The sequence below is a fragment of the Oryza sativa genome, chromosome 2 (assembly GCF_034140825.1).
Source record: "Oryza sativa Japonica Group chromosome 2, ASM3414082v1".
Lineage (NCBI taxonomy): Eukaryota > Viridiplantae > Streptophyta > Magnoliopsida > Poales > Poaceae > Oryza > Oryza sativa.
The window spans coordinates 24984794-24990908 of record NC_089036.1 but is presented as its reverse complement, the minus strand read 5'-3'; positions in this window follow the sequence as shown (position 1 = coordinate 24990908).

Sequence of the window (6115 nt, the reverse complement as noted above, 5' to 3'; positions counted from 1 at the left end):
ACAGGCCCAAGTTGGCTGAGAATTAAAATCATTCGGCCCGTCCTCTTTTCTTTTTTTTTTTTGTCTCGTGGGCCAACCGGCCGTCAGAACTCAGAACTGTGCGTTCCGTGAAGAAATTAGACGGGGAAACAGTAAAAAGAAGTAGCCATTGATTATTTCATCGATCTAGATCTTGCCAATGTTCATATCGATCTCGATCCGAAGAAGAACGGCATTGATTGGTGTGTCCTGCATCGCCTTTTTCTTTTTCTTTCTTTCTGAAGACTCTGCATCAGACATCAGTTCTGTGGAGGTGAAAACAGCCAAGAAGAGGCGAGCATTTGGCTTGTTGTACTGTACCAATGTACCGTTTCATGTGCTCTTCGCTGGCGCTGTGATGAACCAATTGATGATCAGCTCTACCGCCTTCAAGTTACATGGAGTTTGGTAGTATACGTTGGTATTCCATGGCGTGACAGTGCCTGTGCTTTTACAGGAGTATCTCACATTCAGTCATTCAGACATATTCTCACCCAAATGAGAAGCTATGGGAGATGGGAATGTGCTTTTTACCTAGAGAACATATTTACTCCCTCCGTATTAAATATAAACATTTCTAACATTCAAAATTTATACTGCAATATAATCATTTATGAGGTACTAATTTTAATACACGAAAATCCATACATTTTCAGCCATTCACGTACTTGAGGAGATCATACTATAAAAGAGAATCTTTTTTCCTTAACCTCAATATATGGTATTTTTCACGAACGCGCAAAATGATTGCATGTCATATATTAGAATAAAAGAGTTATAGTTACATGATGCAATCAGTCAGACCGGCTTATGCAAAGGGAAGGGGAAAAAAAGCAAAATAAGAAGCTGGAGCTTAAAAAACTACAGCGGCTAAATACAAACTCCAAGCAGTAGGAAGGGGCTGAGCCACGCTACACTCCCAACAGGACCCCAAAAGCGGCAACGCCAGCTAAAGACTATAGATAGCCCTCTGAGTGGATGGACTCCAGAACCACTGAGACTAAAGAGAGCGCAGAGTCGAAAACCCTAGAGTTCCGTTTCTTCCACAGCTGCTAAGAGACCAGGAGCACCAGGGAGTCGAAGCCAGCACAGAGATGCTCAAGTAAGCAGGCCCTAGAGGACAGCCACCAGTCCTGTAACCAGCTGCCACGGGGGAGAGAGGGCAGCCCAGCCAGGAGGTGACAGCACACGGAGCCAAACCTGCCGAGCAAACACACAGTCAAGGAGGATGTGGTTCGCCGTCTCAAGATCCTAAGCACAAAAAAGGTAGGCCAAGTGACTATCGATGCTACACTTATGGAGGAGATCAGCCGTCCAGCAGCGCTGCTAGAATGCATACCAAAGGAAGAACGTGTATTTAGCAGGACCCTTTGCGTGCCATAGAAGATCAGCACAGGCAAAGGAATGCTGACCATGGAAGAATGCCTGGTATGCCGAACGCGCAGAGTAGCGCTGGTCAGACGTCCAACGCCAAACGAGATGATACTAGTAGAAATACTTATATTTTAGAACATAAAAAGTACAACACACAGTAGAAATATTGTTCACATGCCCTCGAGAGATATTACTCGAGCATGTTTTATACTGTTTTGCAAAAGAGAGAAGGAGAGCAATTTTTTTACTGAAACCGTGAGTACCAGATTGATATATCTACAACAAAGCGATAAAAATAATTTTAGAATATGATTTTATATTTCTGTTCTTAGTGGTATAAAAGCTAAGCCTGAAAAGATAAATAAAAAAACTCCGAAATCAGCTCTAACATAAATTTCTAAAATCAAATTATGGTTACGACCTAAATCTGCAACCTTATTACTACCTCCGTTTCAGGTTATAAGACTTTCTAGTATTGTCCACATTCACATATATATATATATATATATATATATATATATATATATATGGGTTACGCTAGAAAGTCTTATAATATAAAACGAGGAAGTAGTTCAATATGTTATTTGAAACGAACAGCTTGGCTTCAATACGACCGAGAGTCTTGAAAGAACTACTACTATTAAGTTCTAAACTCGTAATGCTCGCTACAAGTACAATACAAAACCTGGCAGAAGTGGTCCGTATATGTACGTACAAATGCTGGTGGTTAGCACGATTAATGGCGACGGTTCACCTGCTGGCAGGCTAACCACACCGTCGTGTGATATGTGATGAAGAGTCTTAACTGTAGTTCTCATCGATCTGTTGAGTGTTGACTGGTGAAGTGGTGATTAGGGATGAAAACGGTCGGAAATAGTCGGAAATAGTCGGAAACGGTATTATTATTTTATTAACTTTTTAAAGACAAATAGAAACAGTCGTAAAATTTTCATATTTATGAATTCATCAACTTCAATGCCACGCTGACAGAAATTAAAAAAACTAAATTTTGAAAATAGTAACCATCGGTAAAAATATTATTATTATATTAATTTTACGGAAACGATATCGGTATGGTCAGAAAATTTCCATACCGTTTTCATTGGTGATTGCGTCAAAAAAAAAGAGTGTTGACTTGTGGTGGTGGTGGTGCTTGACCACAATCAGCTTCCTTTTCGGGTCTGTTCACTTTGATGCCATTTTCAATCTTACTAAATTTTGGTAAAGTTGTCAACAAAAAATGGCTACGGGCCAGTTTGGTTTGCGACCTAAATTGGCCTTACCAATTTTTGGCAATGCCAAATTTTGGTAAGTTTTGGCATGACAAATTTTGGGAAGGTAAAGTTGTGTTTGGATTGAAGCCAAAATAGCCTAAGTTAATTATTGAAATGGCCTATTTTCTTAGGCATGCCAAAATTTGGCTTCAAACCAAATAGACACTAAACACTATTAAAATTGCCAAATATTGGTAAGCCAAATTTAGGCCTCAAACCAAACCAGCCCTACATTTAGTTTGCTGCCAAATTTTGGTAACTCTATAAGAAATCATGTCAAAATTTTAGTAAGTTGCCAAAATTTTGGCAGCTATTCCAAAATTTTGGTAATACCAAAATTTGGTAAGGTTTTTTTTGGCATTAAAGTGAACCCTTCTTTTTTACAAAAAGGCTGCATTGTCACAAAGGCCACGAATCAGAAGGCCCGGTCTCCGTTGTGCGGTCTCCCGGCCCAATATGCATGCGGCGTACCAAACGGATACTACTTTACTACTCTGAATTTTCTCTGAATTTTCTGAAGAAATAAGGGTCTCAAACGCTCAAATGGACGCAGAGGCTGAGGCTCTATTTATGGCGTCAGCCAACCTGCAATTGCGATCTTTTGGTGGTGGCATACTATGATCATTCGGTATTTTGATGACTGATGGATATGTGCTAAGACGTGGAGAAAAGCAAGATAAGATAAAGAAAGCAAGCAATGCTAGCTGCCACACACACACAAACAGAGCAAACAGACAGAGAGAGCAAAACAGACCAAACAAACAGAGAGATCGAAAGTGATTAGTGGGTGTCCGGCTGCTCTTCCCCTCAGCCTGCGCTGCATGCTGCAGATGCGTCGTCGCGTCAGCAGGATGGAGATCGTCTTCGTTTGCTTCTGCAGGAGCCGAGCGGAAATCCCTTTCTCCTCCTGCTGCTGCTGGTAGCCCGACCTCATCAATCATCACAACTCACAAGCATCAGAGCAAGCCAGGATGGAATTGTGAATTTTTTGAGGTTTTGGAGGTTCAGCTTGAGCACAATCCAATCAGCTGCTGATCGATGCGTCGTCATTCTCTACGGCTGCCACTCCAGCTACCAGTCCTGACTTTGCACTGAGTACCTACCAAGTACCAACTGTTTGATGTCAGGGCTCTGCTCCACGCTCATCAGCTCATGCAGTATGGGCCTCTTCTTCACACCAGGCTGCTAGCCGCACAACATAACTAATCAATGGCTTAATTGATCATCATTGTTGTTTAAAGGAGAAGATTACTCGGATTAGCTCACTTGCTATCAGGCCCGAGAATATTGATTATTGGACTTTGGAGCAGGCAGGTTACTCTGTCATGTACCAGATGTCGCTCCGCTTTGTAAGCTATTAACAACACTGGACGGCTCACCAGACATGCATGATTATCGGTTTAGATGGTAAGTATACTTTATGCTAATAATTATATGCTCTTGTCCAGATAAGATATGTCTCCAGTACCAAACGGGATTTTTGCTAACGACAATAAGAAGCTAATTAAATCAGGGCATCAGGCATAATTTAGGCTTGAACTTGGGCAGCTATGTATGGCTGTGAAAATAATCATTTTCATTCTCTGATGAACAGGTGTAATACTCTTCTTACGGTAGTGATTTTCAGGAGACGGTATGTACGGATACCGTTAGGCTGTAGACATCAACGATATCTCGAGACGACTGGCGGCATCTCGATCGATTTGTGATGAGGAGAAAACAAGCTTTCCCATACTGATCCAACGGAACAGATGAACAAACACACTTTGCCATCATCTCGTTTGATTAATTTCTGATCCATTTTCCCCTCATAAATAAGCCAGCGCGACAATTCGCTGCATCAGAACTTTCCATCATCTCGTCTGATTAATTTCTGATCGATTTTTCCCTCATAAACAAGCCAGCGCGACAATTCGCTGCATCAGAACATAGTTAGGTATGGTGTATGTAGCAGTACTATATAGCTTTTTATCACAACTTGTAGGAGTAGGACTCCAAGGATTGGAAGCTTTATCCAACTTGGTACTTATTAAACACAACAACTTTATCCAAAGCCGAATCGAGGTCTTAGTACGCTCGTATTACAGTACCATCTCAAATCGAGTTTTTTTTTTGAACGAAATCCTCATCGAGATTTATTTGTTTTTGTTCTGCGGAGGACCACCTATCATCATGTCAATCATAAGATGCACTTGCACCAACTATGATGACATTACGCTTCAACTAATCCTAGCTTTATCACCCCGGCTCTCCTCTGTTTTCCCCCAAAAATAGCCCTATGCTTTTGCAAAATTACAAGCATAATTGGGGTGTTCATCTCACTATCTCAGGTATATATCTACTCCCATAATTCTGAAGGCCGCCTAATTTCAGCATCTGCTTGGTAGGTTGATTTAGCTTATAAACATTGAGCAGACAAATTTAAGAAAGGGCTTTCTTTATTAGACTGAAACATTTCTAAAATTGAAGTGAACAATCACGTGCGGTGGCTTGTAAGCCGGAGCTCAACGAATCAGGTTTACATGCTACATCCAATAGATATCCAACTAACTTGAAAAGATTGTGGCAATGTAGAGACCAAATTTGTTAGATTTCACTTACTGAAGGGATATGTTGTTAGATGACAGTGCCATCCCAGCTTGGTTAGGTGACTTCATGCATGATAGATTGAAAGCTTGACTGCTTAACTTAGAAAGCTCAACAAACTAAGATGCGAGTTCAAATCCAGCAAAGATTAGGGATCGAAATTTCGGTTGCTAACGGCATGGGACTGATGGATGGTATTGAAACAAATCGGCACATACGATTCAAACTTTTAATTACCAAGATTTCACATTTGAATGATTTGTGATATTATTTGAGGTTACAAGCGGATGAATTAAATGCTATAAAGTTGAAAAATGGATTCAAACAAATTTATAAGAATTTTATATATTGAATGTTTTTAATAACTGAATGTCTAGAAGCTCGGAAAACATGTGTATTTGTCCATCATTCCATTCCATGAAAAAGAACAGGGCCTCACATACGCTTGTTAACCCTTTCTTTCACGTGATGACTTTTTGGTTGGACTTTCCACCCTACTACTATCTCATTATGCTACGCTCGTTCCATCCTTTTCATGAAGAATGGAGTTCTAGTGGTACAAACAATAATTGCTGTAAGTCACAAACTCATAAATTTGCTAATTCACCAATTGCACGACAAACTACACTAAAGTTGAAAAATAAACTAAAACTTGTATACTTATTATTAGCAGATTAAAAAGCCTAGGTCGAAAAAAGAAGAAAACGAAAAACAACCCAAAATTAACTCTAAACTTAAGTTTCAAAATCTAAATTAAGCTGCAGTAGTACATACGAGTCAAACGGTAGTCAAATATACGGCGGTAGTACGGTGGACTTCTCCGGGGGTGCTACATGCGACATTACGAAATGACAGGGACCAAC